We start from the raw sequence: 19,173 nt of genomic DNA, 5'->3' as shown, positions 1-19,173 counted from the left end.
CCTTTCAGACCTCCAAATGAGAATGGGCTGCCTTGCTGAATCTGACTGTATTAGACCCTAAAGAGAGGAAAGAGCCGAGTCCACTAGGGTGAAACACCTTCAGGACTGTGAAATGATAACAGTAGTGTTTAGATTGCAGCTTCCAGCCGTAATGGGAAATAGCACAAAATCTAAGTGTTGTACCTAATTGCTTGTATGTGTGCTAAATATGTCATTTATGTTCTTGGAATACACTTTGTACTTTGGAATATGACTTTATTTTTTTTTAAACTAAGTACACAATTTTAAAGGCTCCCTGCTGAGTTCTGAGGGGAAGATAAGTGCTGAGAAGATGCTGTCCACAACCACTTACTCAAAGAGGAAATCAGCAACAGACCAGAACCCTGAGCAGCTCTAGATGAGCAGGATAATGAAAGCTGTAACCAGAGGTTCAGACAAGTATGAACGATCTGGAGCCAGCGTGCAGAGACTGCACTCACAGTGGAGCTGAGCACAAACAGAGGGCCTCTTATCGAGAAGACATTGTCACATGCACTGGATGACCAAAGCGGGAGAGCAACTCGTGCTCCAAAGCTGACCCTGAGCCACATTGCACAACTGAACTTAGACTTTCCCAGAAGAGACTGGGGACTATTCTAATATGTCCGTCCTTAGTGCTTTGAATGCAACATCAGTGTTTGAACTCTTTCGGGAATGATGGGGCACGTTCCATGCTTCTTCTTTATAAACTACAGGTCATTTTTCTCCTGAGCCTTCCCAGGGACAACTTTGAAGAACTGCTATTGATTAATGATGTGAGTGTGCTCAAATATTTTCACTCATCATTTATGCAAAAATTATTTTTATAAATTCATGAGTACTTAAAAAAACAAAGAAAACGCCAGTTTTATATTTTTAAAACCCTTACTAGGTAAATATTGAGATGGTCATACATTTTTTCTATATATACTTTTTGATCTCTTATAAGAGCTTATAAGGTTTCCATAAGATATGGAGACCTAGTTTTAATGGAGCCTGATATATAGGAAAATTATTTTAAGAAGAAAATAAAGAAAAAATGGTGAAGTAGTTATTTTTAAATGATGAACTATCATGATATGAGTTTGAAATTAGGGGTTCCCAAGTGTTCTAGTAACTATTTCTGGATTTTGTTGTTGTAGATTGATAACTGAATGTTTTTTGAGTTTAGATCATTAAAAGTGAAGTTTCTACAAGGACAACAGCCATAGACATGTTAATGTACAAGGAAGAAATGTCACTGGCTCTATCCCTAGACAAAGGTGTGTGTGTGTGTATGTATATGTGCTTATGTTTGTACATGTGTGCCCATGGGAGAGTGTGTGTGTGTGTGTGTCTGTGTGTGTAAATAATAGTAAACAAAGAAAAGGCCAAGAGGCCAGGAATTTGAGAGAGAACAAGAAAAGGGCATCAGGACAGCAGAAGATAGTAAATACAATAGAGGGAAATGATGTAACCATGTTTTAATTTTGCAAGCTAACAAAAGAAAGAAAGAAATGAATAGTGAGTGTCCTGGAGGGGGGAATGTTAAGGGAGAAGCAAGCACCTAATGAGAGTAAGGACAAGAAAGATAGTGACCCATCTTCTCAGAACTTATCTTCCTCTCAAAACTCAGCAGGGAGCTTTTAAAATTGTGTACTTAGTTAAAAAAAATATAAATTTGCATTCCGATAAAAAGAAAGAAGAATTACAAATTTTAAAAAATATTTTATATTATTTATTTTTTATTTATAAGTGCTCTGTCTGCATGTATGTCTACACACCAGAAGAGAACACCAGCTTTCATTATAGATGGTTGTGAGCCACCATGTGGTTGCTGGGAATTGAAGTCAGGACCTTTGGAAGAACAGCCAGTGCTCTTATCCTCTGAGTTATCTCTCCAGCCCTGAATTACAAATTTTTTATCAGAAAGAAAAAACAATTAAAAAAATATAATTTTCTCCTTCATATGCAGACTCTATACATTCATTACAATATAACTATAAGAATACTATATATATGGCGTGAAAGCAGAAGTAGAGAGTTACCTGGCAGGAGTAGGAGGACCAGACAGAGAGAGGGAAGAATAAAGACAGCATCTCAGGCTGATTCCTGCTAACAATTTACATGATGGTAAATGTGGATCTCCTGCCTTCAAATTGACTGTATTAAATCCTACAGGAAATAGCTGAGTCTACTTGGGCCTCTGACCTGCAGGACTGCAAGATAAGCCTGTGCTATTTGAGATCAAAGCACCATAGAGCAAATCGCCATGATATAGATGAGAGTATATTGCAATTAAACTCATTATTTTACACATTGCAAAACAAAAACTACCAATTAGCAGAAAGATGGTTTTCACTCCACTAAGAGTAAATAAAACTACGAGCCGTTGATTTCATGTGAGTTTCGGCACTGGAGTTTATGTAAGAATGGTGTTCAGATGGAGACCTGAAGGCATTCTGAGACCAGAAAGTGTAGAAATGTTTAAAAACTAACAAGTTCATGTTATAGCAACAGAATCTTTTTAGAAGAAACAGGAGTTCAAACATGCCAAAATTATAACTGAAAATGCATACTGTAAAGCAGAGCACACAGATACTGTGCATTGATAATTTGTTACATACCTGCTTTTGAACCTATATCACAGACTTGGTTGGTTTACTATGGTTTTCTACTTCTGATAGCACCTTCTATATCTGTCAGTCAATACAGACAGAGAAAGTATGCTGCTAGTGTTTGACAATCCCAGAGAATGGATTGCATTATTTAGCATAAGTAATAAGTAATGTTAAGCAAGCCGTTAGTTTAAAGCAAAGGATTCTGTAGTCTAGCATAGACAGGTGGTACAGGCCTCTATGTACAGCTACTCGGGAGGTGGGGACAAAGGATTGCAGATTCACACCCTTCCTGGGGCTATAGAACATATCCAGGATAGTGTAGGCAACTTAGAGCCTGTCTTAAAATTAAAACAAAACAAAACAATACACCAAGTGTTTGGAGAACAGTTCAGTTGTGCTGTTTGTTTAATATACGAAAAGCTCTGATTTGTTACTCTGAAAAATTAGTGATGAATTGAAACAAAACATTTTGCTGGGACAAGCACTCACGCATGTGTGTGCACATACACACAGAACAAGAGAGAGAGGAACATGAAGTAGAAGAAACTTCAAACCTCCAAAGTCCACTCCCAATGATGTACTCTTGCAGTAAGAGTACACAATCTTCCCAAGTAATGCAGACGATGGTGGACCAAGCAGTCAAATACAGAAACACTTCTCATTCAACATCTCATTACGTCCTGACAGTTGGATAATTTCTATAGGCAAGCTACTATCAGCTTCAGATTTTAAAATATATCTTAATTTAAACCTTAAATTTTAAACTTTTGAAAGGCATATCATAAGTGCACTGACTTATAATAAAAACGATTTTAATAACATATAATTTCTTTGTCTGGGTTGTACCATGCAGTTGTACAATTAATCTAAGTCATTAATAATGAGCAACTATTACGTTCCCACTTTGACACAAGGGATACTGAAAAGCATTTACAGACAAAATCTATTACAAAGCCTTGGTTAAAGAAGATGTAGATACGAGTTAAAATCGCAGTGTGGTTCAGTTATTTTGTAGGAGGGTGAAAAGCTTAAATGTGCTCCCTGCTGTATCAACGGCACATTCATCTTGGAAACTAAGTGTTCTGCCAGGAGAGGTGGCACTCACATTCACAAAAGAGACACCGGCTTTGCTCTGCTTCACCACACTTGCTTTGAAGATATACACAAGAAGAGGTTGAGCAATTCCACCCAGTAAGAGGCTGTGTGTGCTTCGATAAATCAGATCCTGCACGGGGGCTTCGTTTGAATACGTTAACCTTGAAAAATAACAAGTCCTGAAGTCTTGAAAAAAATTATCTAAAAATAAAAGACAAGAAGCAAAGATAGGCCCCCTTTTTATGGTAGATGTGAAGTCCACATCTATCCCCTACTACAATAGCATTCTTTATACTGTCTGAATGAAAGGAACAGACTATTTGCTTGTATTTCCTTGCTCTTCTGTAGACAGCACAACTTTATGTATACAAACTTATCAAGTTCATTCTAATATTATACCTATACATATTTTCCTTTGACCTAGATTAGGTAAAACCCTCCACTGAAACAGCACATCATGTCACATAGTTTTCTACAAGCCTTTTAAAAAGCTATTCAGAAGCCATTTTGTGTGAAATGAGACATTTTTTATGTACAATAAACAGGGACCTACTCTCAACTAGTGGCTAGGCAGGGAGTAGTGGAGAGTCCACTCAGGAAAGTGTGAGCTGATGAGATGGCTCAGTGGACATAGGCCTTTGCCTATAAGCATGATGAATTGAGTGTGATTTATGGGCCCCATGTGGTGGTAGGAGAAAATTTGCCCAGCTAATTTTTATGTGAATGCTGTGGTATTCATGAAAATACACATAAGAAAATCAATCAATAAATCGATGAAGAGAAATAGAGAAAGAAAGAAAGAAAGAAAGAAAGAAAGAAAGAAAGAAAGAAAGAAAGAAAGAAAGAAAGAAAAGCAGAAAATAATGTGTAAAAACTGAAAATGTTACTTTTTGCCTTTAGTAGTAGATGACTTCACCATCTGAGTCATGGCCAAGAAGTTTCATTCAAGTTTGGGTGTTGATTCATCTCCTAAGGGTTCTTCCTATGCTAACTTTAGAACTTAAACCAAGGAAAGAAAAAGAAATAGTCACAAGAAATTTCTGAGCCCAGACACTTCCTCCCTATAACATTCTTAGCTTTGGTAGGTATGCAGTTAAAATTGGTGGTTTTGAACCGCTTAAGATTCCAAAAGAATAGAAAGTTGATGGAATCAGATTATCTCTCTTAACTTTTCTAAAAAAACACCAACAAGAACGTATCCAAATATCCAATGAGAATAGCTTCTCTACATAGAACACGATTTTACTCTGAGATCTATTTTGTTTCAGTCAACTGTATGGCCCAACAAAGCAGAAAAGAAATATAATTTGTTTTTATCCCTGATAAAAACAGTCTTGGTTAACAGTATCTAAAATGTGTCAGGAATTATCCTAGACCATCAATTTACTGCACTGATCACACACAGTCTCCTTCAAGAATTTGTTGGAAGAAATGAATTAGAAAGATACCTGAGGGTTGGCGGGGGGAGGCAGGAATGCATGTTTTTGTGCCTGCATACATGGACAGCGGATACTGTAAAAATGTTGAATGCTAGAAAAGAAGCTCAGAATAAGGTAATTATTCAGTATGGGAATGCAGGAGATGCTTCAAACAAAGCCGCCTTGAAATCTCTTCTTCGAAAGATGGTGCTTAGATAGTGTGACCGAGATGATGAAAAGAAGGAACAAGTCATGTGACATCTGGTAAGAACAAGCTCCTTAGGTCAGAAGAAGAAACATAAACCTATGGGTGTAGGGCGTGGTTTAGCCCATTAAGATGCATCAGCAATACCGGTGTGGTTTCTGTGGGGCAACTAGGGGCTTGGAAATCATTAGGAATCACTGGAATGCAGGGCTTTCAGGATCAATGCTGAAGATTTCCTGTGCTATTCACTGTGTGATGGGAAGCCTTTGAAGGCTTTTCGATTGATGGGTGACAGAGACAGTCACTCAGAACAGGGGGCATTTTCATGGTCATTGTTTTCTGTTGTAATGTATCTCTGCTTAGTGGGTAAGATAGGTATGATGTGTTATGAATGAAATAGAAGGAAATATTAGAAGACTAATACATTATCTAATAATTATCTAATACAGCCATCTAATAATTATCCCAGGAAAGAGATAATTATTGTTTGAGTTAGGCTGCTGGCAGTAGAGATGTTGAGTTGATTGGATTCCCATATATTTCAATGAAGAAACCTACAAAACTTGCTGAATGAATAGATAAAAAAAAAACCAAACAAACAAAAAAAAAAAACATTAAGGCAAATCAAAAAAAAAAAAAAAAAAAAAGAAACTGCTTAAGGTTTTTGCCTAAGCAACTGAATGTGTGGTTGTGCTATTTGTTTAGATCGAGAAGAGATGGGAGGATCAGATCTGAGTGTGATAATGAGCAACAATCTCAAATTCTGTTTACAGATAATGTGAATACATTTTCAGATGTCAAGTTCAGTGATGGTGATAGAGTTCAGATTCCATAAAATTACATTGTGTTCAAAACTATAAAAGGCAGCCAGGATTGGCTTTAGATGTATTCACCGGGAGAGAGAAGGAGAGTGATTTAGTTCAGGTAATGAAACAAGAAAATATAGGAAATACTAATGTGATACAATTAATGCAGAATGGGAAATTAACAGAATTAGTATCTTGGGAATCAAATGGATGGGAACCAACAAAAGACTGATCAGTAAGTGCAGTGCCCACGGAGGAACTGAAGGTGTTAAGGGAATAAAACTGATCCTTGGGTTTGGCATAATTTGAATTTGTTGATTTTATTAAAAAGAAATTCTGCCGTGATGTGGTAACAAAACCTTATTGGTGAGACAATTAAGGAAGAACTGAGCAGTTGCAAGCATGAATAATCTCTCTGGAGCTTTGTTATAAAGGGTCACTGGCAAGTGCAGTGGGAGGCAGCTCTTCCTCCCTCCATCCCTCTCTCCATCCCTCCCTTTCCCACTCCCTTCCTTTCTCCTCTTCCTTTTTCTGTTCTCTTTCTCTGCGTGTGTGTTTCATTTTTACAAATGTTCTAAGAAACCAGGAAGTTGAAAGTTATAGGGAAAAGAACTCAATTCAGAAACAAAATCTTAAGGAAGAAGAGGGCGAGGGATAGAGTTGAAGGGCACATTGTACGAGAGCATGGAAGCTTCTTTATTGTGAAGAAAAATAACATAAAGCACAGGACTATGGGCTAAGAACAGAGTTGGTAGAGGATGAGACCATTTTCTTTTTACTGCTACTATAATTTTTCTGCCTGAAATAAGAAATTTTATTTTTATCGTAGAAGAGTGAGCAGCCTAAACAATTTTAATTGTAGAAGTATATGAGAGAAATCAGAACAGTTTTAAAGATGTGCATGGGACATAGGATAATGCTTGATAGATGTAAGAATATGGCAAGAATATCAGAAAGTCACACAGTACTGAGAACCACAGACTATATGGCTAAGGTGTGAATACCCTTATATATACATATATATGTTATATATATATATATAACATATATATGTATATATATAACTGTTATATATATAACATATATATATAACTGTTATATGTATATATAAGGGTATTCACACCTTATACAGTTATTTGCATAACTGTATATGTATATATATAACATATATATGTATTTGTATAACTGTATATGTATATATACAGCTGAGAAATTATTGAGTTGGCAGTCATAATGTAGGATTCTGGAATTTAGGTATTCAAACTCCAGTGGGACATTTATCTGTGATGGCTAGTTTTCAGGTTTGACGATGGCACTGCGTATGTGAAGTAGAGTTGAGAGAATTGTCATTGGTGGCACACTGGACACACTGAAGCCAGCATTAGGTGAGTCACTTTACAGTTCTTACTTTCAATGTCAAAAGACAATGCTGTGGGGAAAACAATGAGCCCTTACCCAAACACACAATAAATACAGAGAATAAAAACGGGACAAGATTACAAGGAACACAGTGAGGGCCAGAATTTGATGTCATGTGCATCTTCAGTGCTGTGATCATTGACACGTTGTTAGCTGTACTAAATCAGTCAGGAAACCTCAGATTTCGTGATGCTGGAGGCAGTGAAGATCAAGTAGCCCTAGTTGACCCCAGGGAAACCTAGAGTCTTTGACGGAGTCTGATTTCAGTATCAAGTAAAAACACGTTTCAACAATGTCAGTGAATTTACAAAACTTTATTGTTTACTGAGCTCAGTGATTATCTCATTTTGGTAGATTTTTTTATAGTCAAATTGTTGTAAAAAATACTAATAGAATTACAATGAGAGCTACAAATATTCACCTGGTATTTACTCTGCAGCAATCATCGTGATGGATTCTTGGCTCATGTTATCCAGATTTATTCTTACAACAATCCTGTGGGCCAATTCTACTGCCTTCTCTACCTTGTAAAAAGCTGCAAACAGGACTACGATAACTGGCCAGGTTTGGAATATATATGTAGACCTTTGTCTCAAGTGTCCAGGTTTCTAAGTGGTGTCCTGTTTGTCATCAAAACCCTAATGATTTTACCATCCACCTCATTTTTGGACCTTGGCAGAGGAAGGATCAACCTCTAGGAGTATGGCATTAAACCACAAGCCTATGTTGGATATGTTAAAAGAAAAGGTAGTAATGTTATCAAATTACCTGAGTGCTTAAATGACTTACATGCAAAAACTTAAAACTGAAAACTCTCATTCTCCATGCTATCAGCTTTAAGATGAAATAGAGGAAATCATAACTAAAGAAGGAAGGGGAAGTTGAGAACTTTTTTCTTGGTCATGTTATAAGTTTTTGCATGTTATAATTTCCTTTTTTTTTTTTTTGTTCATTGCAGCTTTATTCATAATAGTCAGAATTTGGAAACAGCCCAAATATCCCTCAACTGAAGAATGGATATAGAAATTGTGGCACATTTACACACTGGAATACTACTCAGCAATCAAAAACAAACAACTCATGAAATTTGCAGGCAAATGGTGGGAACCAGAAAAGATCATCCTGAGTGAGGTATCCCAGAAGTAGGAAGACACATGTGGTATATACTCACTTATAAGTGGATAGTAGACATATAATATAGGATAAACATTCTAAAATCTGTGCACCTAAAGAAGCTAAGCAAGAAGGAGGACCCTGGGTAAGAGAATCAGTCCTCACATAGAAAGATAATTGAGATGGACAATGGAAGAAGGAGAAAGCAGGAAAAAGGACAGGAGCCTACCACAGAGTGTTACCTTAATTTTCTATTTTTAATGAAACAAATATTTATTGTCTTCCTTGTACATATCAAATGATGCTATACACAAAGATGGATAATGTTGATGTATTTTTCCAGCATCCTAAAATCTAGAATCCAAAGGCAAAACATAAAATAAATAAATAATTACACACATTTTTATTTAAAATATGATCATAAGAAGTAATTTTTTTATGATTCCAGGATCTAGTAAGAAAACATAATAGAGTAACCAAGGCACTATGAGATAATTTAATTTTTAATTGTCGAGTGGTATATTGGGTGACTGCTATTGTAGCTGTCAATAATGTCCATACTAGAAGAAAGATGAAATCTGTCAGTAATACCTTTCTAATCAGGATGATTACTACCTGTGCATGCAGAACAGAAATAAAGCACTGGCCTGAACTATGATATAACAGGTATAGATTGCATAACTTTGGATACAAATTTTGTTTGTCAAGAATTTCAGCTTTTGAAACATGTCAGACAATACTGAGAAGATGCAAGGTCTTCTCAGCCCTTATCTAGTTTGTAGTTCTGTTTTCTCAAGTGGAAGAAAATGTGTCTTTCTATTGACTTCAGATTGTGATGCTTCCTGATCAAAGATAGCATCATCCTAAATCTGCAGTTGAGTTTACCAGGAGGATGAAGGGGTATCAGAAATACAGCTTGCAAAAGTCTAAAGAAGACCCACAGATACTCCAGCTAGAAACCCGTTTTATTCTGGGAGTAGAAAGATGTCTCACACACTCAAAGTGCCTACTGCTCCTGAAGAGGACTCAGACTCAGTCCCCAACACCCACAGATCTTGTGCCTTCTTCTGTCTTTCTTGGGCACTGCACACATGTGGCGCACATATATACAAGTATATGCAAGCAAACACTTCTACACCTAAAATTAAAATGTTAGATTCTGGTAATGTAGAATGCCTCTGAAAAGTTATTGCCGGTTCAAAGTTTTGCTGCAACTCAAAGTTTGGTAATTGCATAATTGTGGAAAGTCCCGGTATCCTTGTTGCAGGAAAAAGCACCTTTAGGAGAATACTGCATTCTGGTCCCAGCCTGTTCTGCCCAGCCTATCCCCCAGACTCAGCTAGCCCAACGATGCTAGATGCTGTGCAGGCAGGCACAGTTAAAGCCACTCTCTTGACTTTCAGTCTCAGCCCTTTGGCAGAAGAATCAAAGGAAGGCCCACCTTCAGGGTCCTGGCTTCTACTGTCTTGCCTGCCCCTTAATAAGTATGTATTCAGAGCACATGACAATAGTGCCGTGACATCGTTACTAATATAGAACAAGTCAAGATACAAAGAATTTTAAATGGCTCCGGTTCTTTGTAAAATGATTTTTGGAACCGTTTCTTCTTCTAAACCCGAGGATCCTGCTGCTCCAGTTGGTAGTGAGAGCTCTAAAGTGCCAGACAATGGCCACCGTGACAAATGGTCTTCACAGTCAAAGGTGTCCCCGGTGAAAAGCAAAGGCATAAAAAGCCGATTTCACTTGTGTGATGCCAGTCCAGGAGACAATAAATGTCTGTGCATGTACTTCTAAAGCCAGATCTTTTCAGGTGATTGTTAAACAGTTAAGTATTAATACTTTGATGTGTTCCCATCTCTGTGAACATACAGTTTGATCAGGGAAACTTTCCACTCCACTATAAACCTAAAGCTTTTTTACAAATCAGTTGAGCTTAAATAATTTAATTATGGCCTTTTAACACAGAAGAGTTTAACCTTCCAGATGGCTGAGAAAAAGAGATATTTCCAATAATCATGGAAGGAATTATTCACTATAATTGACATTAATGTATAATTTACATTTTATAACATTTCTAGTTCTTAATAAGTCCTAATAAGTAAAACTAAGAGTGAGAATAATTATCCCACAGGCCAAAGTAGAAATGCTATGATTTCCTTGCTTATCATTTCAGGGTTGTTATATTTTGTTTCAAATGAGTGGCTAGGGCTTTCTCATGTCACATCTAAAACTTACTTAGGCTAATCAGCTCAAGGCTTAGGAAGGTTACTTCTTGTGCTTGCTGTTCTGTTATATGCCAAAAGAATCCATATTAAATTGTCCATTTTTAAATGCAAGAAGGAGAAGAAAGGAAACAAAGGTGGAGACAAAGTTTCTAGACAAGGCATTCTCTCCTCAAGCCCTGCTACAGTATAAAATCACATCAGAAGTGTTACTGTATCATACTAGTACCTACATCAATAAAATGCCAGTTTGACATATTTTAAAGAAGAATCAGGAGCACTTCAATAGAGCCAACTCTCTGGAAAGAAAAGAAAGCACAAGGTATCTAGCATGTTTCATCCACAACAAGTCATCAGAGAACACAGTCACGTGACTCCGCTGTGCTGTGACAGTCTTCCCTTCAAAAGGAGAGCTCCCCAGCACAGGAATCTGCCTTCCTTGCATCTGACAGACAGGCAGCTCTAAAGAATGAATTGTGAAGTGAGCGCCAGATCACAGGCTTCCATAGTACCTCACTCCCCGCCTCCGTTCCTGTGTGCACATCTGGAACCCAAATTGCATTTCAATATTCATAATAAACTTTTCACTTGGATAATAAAAACGTTCTTCTTAGAGACTGCCAACATTCGATCATTATAAAAACTGAAACGGGGGATTTGGGGGGGTCTTCGATTTATTGCTCCGGAAGCACAAGCATAGATGCCAACTGCAAATTTACTATTCACCGAAGTCCAGGAAGAGTAGAGAGTTATAAGTAATCTCACGGCTCTAGATAGATAATAAATCTTTCAGAGTTGTTCTCTATGAAGTTTCCTGAGGAAACCTCGAAGGTTAAGAAGGGGGGTGGGCTGGGTGGCTGTTCACTTCTAGAGTTAGCTGAAATAAGCTCTAGAGTGCACATCGATTTCTCTGACCCAAAATACAATTTCGAGCTTACTGTTGTTCTGTTTGATTCGTATATGGCCTTTGTCATCATATTTTTCCTAAATAGGAAATATTCTGCTCACCGAATACTTTATTCATTTTTTGATAAAACTCTGACAGTGGGCAGCTTACATTCTGCACCCCTACTACATTACTATACCTTATTTTCAGTCTTGGAAATGGAAAAACAAGCTAGCCCCTGCCATGGCGGTTAAGAACATTTCTTCCCACTTACCATTTTTATCCATGCCTGACTGAAGAAACTTCATTCTTTGTGAGATGAATACCATCTGCATGGAAAAGTTATCTTCTATGAAGGACTTGGAAAAATAGCTAGCATGTCTTCCACAGGTTTGCACGGTTTCCCTGTGGTAGATGGATACGATTTGAATGATGACACATGAGAAAATCTTGATGGGTTGGGTACCAGAGAGTGGTGAGCTAACAGACTGAAGAGTGTGAGATTTCCAAGGACATTTGGAAAACAGACATTCATTGATTTCCAACTCAGTTTACAGTGGTTTGGAAGCATCGAGGGGTTGAGGAATTGAGCCCCTGAAAATTACTGCACGAATATTAAACAATCTTAATGTGAACAAAAGAGGGGGAAAGAAGAATGGGTAAATTAAATTGAAGCAAACTGACTGGATGTGATAAATACTTGCTCCACTTTGCTGGAATTCCTTGTTCATATTTTCTAGGCGTGGCCTTCTTATTGATGTCTCTATATATAGCTTCTGAAGAAAATTCCATGTTTTAGATCCCATGATTCAAATTGCAGCTTAAAGAGACCCCTCCAAGATCTCCAGGTCAACTCTACAATGCTTTCATGGTTTGCAACTGCCACCAGTTATGTGTCTCATAGTAGGCAGAGAAATAATGTGTGTACATTAACTGATTATGACACATCAGTGTTTGTGTTCTGTTTGATAATTTCATGCAAATTTATCATACACAATGAGAAATGTACTTTCATATTTTAATTTTAAGTCTTTATACAATGATTTGCACATAGTAGGTACCAAATAAATAATTAAGCTTTCAAAATGGTTATTTTTTTTAAAAAAAATTTATTGATTCTTTGTTTCACATAATACACCCCAGTCCCACTCATCTCCCCATCTCTTCTTATCCACCCTTTGCCCTTGCAACCTCCCCCACCCAATAACCATACATAGACACACACACAGACACACAGAACAACACAAAAAGCAAAGCATAGAAAACATTTCATTGTGGAATCTGTAATATGTCACAGTGGGTCCTACAGTATATCTCTCTATCCACACATCCCCTTAGTAGGGAACACACTCAGACACTGAGATGCCATGGGCTACATCTGCGCAGGGGTCCTAGGTTATCTCCATGCATGGTTTTTGGTTGGAGTATCAGAATCAGAAAAGACCCCTGGGCCCAGATATTTTGTTTCTGTTGCTCTCCTTGTAGAGCTCCTGTCCCTTCCAGGTTTTTCTATCTCCCCCTTCTTTTATAAGATTCCCTGAAATCTGTCCAAAGTTTGACTATGAATCTCAGCATCTACTTCCATTCTCTGCTGGGTAGAGTCTTTCAGAGGCCCTCTGTGGTGGCTCCTGTCCTGTTTCCTTTTTTATCCCTCTTCTGATGTCTACCCCATTTTTCTTTCTGAATGAGGATTGATCATCTTACCCAGGGTCCTCCTTCTTGCTTAGCCTCTTTAGGTGTACTGATTTTAGTATGTTTATCCTATTTTATATGTCTAATATCCACTTATAAGTGAGTATATACCATCTGTAACTTTCTGCTTCTGAGATATCTCATCAGGATGATCATTTCTAGTTTCTACTATTTGCCTGCAAATGTCATGATTTCCTTGTTTTTAATTGCTGAGTAGTATTCCACTGGGTAAATGTACCTCAATTTCTGTATCCAGTCCTCAGTTGAGGAACATCTGGGTTGTTTCCAGATTCTGGCTATTATGAATAAAATTGCTATGAATATGGTTGAGCAAATGTCCTTGTTGTGTACTTGAACATCATTTGGATATATGCTTAGGGGTGGTATAGCTGGATCTTGAGGAAGCACTATTCTTAATTTTCTGAGAAAGTGCCAGATTGACTTCCAAAGTGGTTGTACAGATTTACATTACCACCAGCAATGAATGAGGGTTCCCCTTTCTCGACATCCTCTCCAGCATGTGTTGTCACTTGAGTCTTTGATTTTACCCATTGTGATGGTTGTAAGGTGAAAGTCACGGACTTTTTGATTTGCCTTTCCCTGATGACTAAGGACTTTGAGCATTTCTTTAAGTGTTTTTCTGCCATTCAATATTCCTCTACTGAGAATTCTGTTTAGCTCTCTACCCCATTTTTTAGTTGGATTACTTGGTTTGTTGTTTTTTAACTTCTTGAGTTCTTTATATATACTGGATATTAGCCCTCTGTCAGATATAGAGTTGGTGAAGGTCCTTTCCCAATCTGTACGCTGTCGTTTTGTTCTGAAGACAGTGTCCTTTGCTTTACAGAAACTTTTCAGTTTCATGAGGTCCCATTTATTGATTGTTAATCTCAGAGCCTGTGCTGTTGGTGTTTTAATCAGGAAGTTGTCTCCTGTGCCAATGAGTTCAGGGCTCTTCCCCACTTTTTCTTCTAACAAGTTTAGTGTTTCTGGTTTTATGTTGAGGTTTTTGATCTACTTGGACTAACTGTACAGGATTATAAGTATGGATCTATTTGCATTTTCTACCTGTAGATATCCAGTTAGACCAGCACTGTTATTGAAGATGCTATCTGTTTTTCATTGTATGGTTTTGTCATCTTTGTCAAATATCAGGTATTCATAAGTGTTTGTGGTTTATTTCTGGGTCTTCTGTTCGGTTCCATTGATCCACCAGTCAGTGTCTATGCCAGTACTACACAGTTTCTATTACTGTTGCTCTATAGTACAGCTTGAGATCAGGAATGGAGATACCTCCTAAAGATCTTTTATTGTAGAGGATTGTTTTAGCTATTCTGGGCTTCTTGTTATTTCTTGTGAAGTTGAAAATTTTTCTTTCAAGATCTGTAAAGAATTGTGATGGGAATTGCATTGAATCTGTAGATTGCTTTTGGTAAGATGGCCATTTTTACTGTGTTAATCCTGCCGAGCCATGAGCATGGGAGATCTTTCCATTTTCTAATATCTTCTTCTATTTCTTTCTTCAGAGATTTGAAGAAAGAAATAGAAAACACCATGAGTGAAGCAACTTAAAGAATAAAGAGGTTTTTTGATTGTTTGATTGTTTGGGGTGGGGGCTTGCTTCAAAGAGATAAGAGTCCATTACCAACACAGCAATGAAGCATTGTGGAAAGCAAATATGGTGGCTGGAAGCTGAGAGCTGAGGGATCACATCTCAGCCGAAACATCACATGAGGCCAGTAACTGGGTCTTGGTGTCTTTATTTTTCTGGTGTCAAATAAAGGAATCGACATTCAACACACTTGGCAAATGACTGAATGATTAATGTTCTGCTAGTGTACCATTGCATCAACAATCACAAAAAATATTCATTGGTTGGGGAGATAGCTCATTGGGTGTGAGCACTTGCTGGACAAGCATGAGAAACTGTGTTCCATCCCACGAACCCACTTAAAAAAGATGAGTGTGTCTGAACTCACATGCCAGCTCAGTGTTGAAGTAGGATGGGAAACAGGAGACCGATGGGGTGTGCTGGCATTCAGCCTAGCTCAAAGTTCAGTGACAGACTTTGTCTCAGATGAAAAAGTGGACAGTGATAGAGGAAGGTGCTTCCTGACCTCTATGCATATGTAGGTGCACACAAGTGGGCACACATACTCACACACACGCATGTGTTTTATACCACATATACACACACACAAACATGAATGCACATACAATAAAATAACTAATAGATAATAATGGAGAATATTTGAGAAACACAATGAAACAAGGGTAGAGATTTACAGGCAGAAGCAGATTATTGAGTATTGAGGGTTGAGCATTGCATGGTTTCCTGACTGCTTGCTTTGCCTCCGTGTGATATTTGAGTTAAGCTGGAACTCAACTGTTTTCATGGCAGGTGCGGCATTGTGAGTAGACCCTGACTCTCCAATCTCCCGGTTCTTTTAAAGTTTGTTGGAGGGGATTGGGCCCTTTACCCCATTCTATGTGATCTAGAAAGACATGTCACATGCTGCCTTGCCTTTGGATCTGACACACTCCAGTTGTGAGATGTCAGAATGTTGGTGAGTTTATATGATCTGTTCTACTTCTCCAATGGCTCTGTTTTATGGTAATCTAAGGCTGAGGTAGGCAAGAGTCTCCCTGTACACATATTGTCTTTCTTTTGCATAAATTACTGCAGATTAAAGACTATCTTCTGAAGACCTCCTTAATTTCTCTTTAGAAGATAAATGTGTCTATTTATTTCACATCTATTCTGTTTATGATTTTTTGCCACTTCTATCAGAGTATCTTCCCAATATCCAGTCCAGGGATTCCTGTATCTAATAGTGTAGAGCCACAAAGATCTGGCGATGTCAGGAAGAGGACTCCTCTGTCCTCAGGGAAATACCATTACAGCTCCAGGACAGTCAGGAGCCTTTTCATTATACATTCTCCTTTATCATAATTGTGCTTAATGGCTTAATTTTGATCAACAGCAAAGCCTTGATCACTGAAAGCTGTTCTGACAAATGACAGCTCATGTTTACACTCCTGTTTGAAAAGCTGATGAAATGATTCTGAAGACTGTGATTTAGAATTTGTTGTAGTATCTGGTAGATTAAAGACAACCCCCAGCTGTTGACCCAACCCCGGTGCCTAAGGAAAATGATGAGTGTGTATTATCTTGCTTGAGAGACAAGTTTAGCGAAGTTTTAATCTATGCCTACATGTATCATAAGAGAATGAAGGCAATTTGCAAATCCTTATACACAGCACCTTTTGCTGAACTGTCATGTGCCTTAAGTCAGCCATTATTAACACTGCACTTAACAGGAAAAAACAGTACGTATTTGTCCAACTACTCCGTGCATTGCCATCCTGGCATGGCTGGTGATAGACCTTTTCCTCTTCCAAGACACTATCTGGCTATAGTTCTGCATCAGTCACCAGTCAATTTTGATTAGCTTCCCCCCGCCCTGGAAACTCACTAGAAAAAGGAAAGGCAGTTTGCCTACACATTGTGATAACCTTTTATCCTCATTTGTATCAGTTGGAAATGCGTGAGAAATTTAGCATCCGGGAGCCTTTATTTTGATTTCATCAATAGTGAAGTCTGTTTCCATACCTGTATATCACACACACTCTATAGCCAAACTATCATGCTGTCATCTATCCCATTGATTCCCAGTGTAATTGCAATTTTTACCTGCATGATGTCAAGCATGAACTGTCTTCTCTGCAGGTAGGTGACATTGTTCACCCTGATTAACTTGACTTTGAAGACCTGTCTTTTTAACCTTTATTTTCTTTTATTTGCTATAACCTGAGATAACATGCTATATTCACTTTTGTGTCATTTCCCCCAACACCTGTGAAGGATTGTATGTTGATTTTGTAATAACAGACGAGCAATTCCTATGAAAGCCGGAACTTTTAAGTTTTTCACTCATTCAGCAAAGTCAAGAATAGTTCAAAGATGAGCTTCAAAACGATTCAGCAGAGTGTGAGTCCTTAGAAAGGGATAAAATAGAAGGCTGTCCACTCCTCTTTCATCACAGCATGGTGCTAATCAGCTATTCATTGTAAATATGCGTTAGGTGAGCTACTGCTCATAGCACTCTACTTAATGTTCAGTTGGTTTCCCCATTAGAAATTTATGTTCAGGGGTTAATATAGCAACACTCCACTTTGTGCTGTATCTGAAATTTTGTACACAATATTGAAGCCTAATATATACATTATATATATGACTTCCAAGGGAGTAAAATTTGCTCTCCAGGTAAGCTCTATTCTTTAACAGAATACACATGCCCAGATTCCTTCTGTTTCTTCAACAGATGCATATTGACGGCCTTCTGTGTGCCGAAAAACTCATCGAATGTGAATATATGTATGCACGCATCCACGAGTTCATGGGGCTTGGGGCGTGTCCTCTGAATACAGAAGAGGATATTGGATGCATTGGAACCAGAATTTCAGGTTGTTATGAGCAGCCGGACATGGTCATGGGCACTGAGCTTCCCTCTTCCAGAAGACTAGCTACATCTTTTTGGGCTGAACCAAGACCCCAGAGCCCAGAATTCCACAGTCCTGCCTTTGCTTCAGGTTTCTAAGTGTCTTTTGCTGCCCCGTCAGAATGAGAACGTTGCTGATATACGTGATAAATTTGTGACTGAATGCACGTTACATACAAACAGGCATGCTTCTGGGATCTGCTTCTCGGAGTACCGGTCATGTTCAACTGTTCCTTTATCAAAAGCCTATTAACATGAATCTCGTGGAATTTGCAACTCTTCATGTTGAATCAGGCCTTGGGGGAAGATGTGCAGTCTAAATATGGAAGAAAATCTGATGTTGAAAAAGCTGCTCACTGGAAGAATCTCCACCTTCCACGTTCCCAAAGCCTTGAGAAAGGAATGAGCCGATCCATCTGCTTTTCGCTTTAATTCAATGAGGTATTTGATTTTCAACTACTGTCTCAGCACTGTATTAAAACCTTGTTACTAGGGAATAAAAGAAAATTACCTGTAATCCCCTTTCCTCAAAAAGCGTGTTATTATAATGGATTCCTCACGTTAGTCCGCCTGAGCTGCTGCCTGGAGAGAACCTCAGAGCTTTAGAGCACTCAGGCTGCTTTTCTGCCTTGTGGGCTCCATCCGGGAACCGAGCTGTGCTTACCTGTTGGCTCACAGGAAGAGGCAGAAGGTCTGCGGTGTACCCCGACCTTGCAAGGATATCAGCGTGGGTCAGGAGAGAGGGAAGCTGGTGCTAGGCTGAAGTTCCAAATAGTGCAGTAGAGCAATTTCTTCAGAAGACGTCCCACATCTACAAACAGCGACCCAGCAGGGCCACACAGTCAGAACGGCTCTCCCTCAAATGTACTTCTTTGGTGGCATATTCCCTTGAAACTATGCAGAAGGGATGAATGGGAGAATCCCCGCCCCCCGCCCCCCGAAAAATCTGTCCTGTTTTAAGAGGGAATGTAGTCCTCGTGGACAACAGGGGCCACAAGCCTGCTTTGTCTGATATGCCAGGCTCTTATCAGCCTGGGAAGATTTTCTCCACAGGAAGAAGACTGGAGAGATGACCATAGGGATTCAAGCCATACTCCAATGTACGATTTATACCCATACTTCAAAGGAAAGATGGGACAAGTTCAAGGGCAGCCTAGGCTACAACATGATACTCTGCGCGCGCGCGCACATACACAC

Source organism: Psammomys obesus, unplaced genomic scaffold, assembly GCF_907164565.1.
Source record: "Psammomys obesus unplaced genomic scaffold, mPsaObe1.curated_primary_1811, whole genome shotgun sequence".
In the NCBI taxonomy this organism is placed as follows: domain Eukaryota; kingdom Metazoa; phylum Chordata; class Mammalia; order Rodentia; family Muridae; genus Psammomys; species Psammomys obesus.
The sequence above is the reverse complement of the archived record's forward strand: the minus strand, read 5'-3'. Positions refer to the sequence as shown.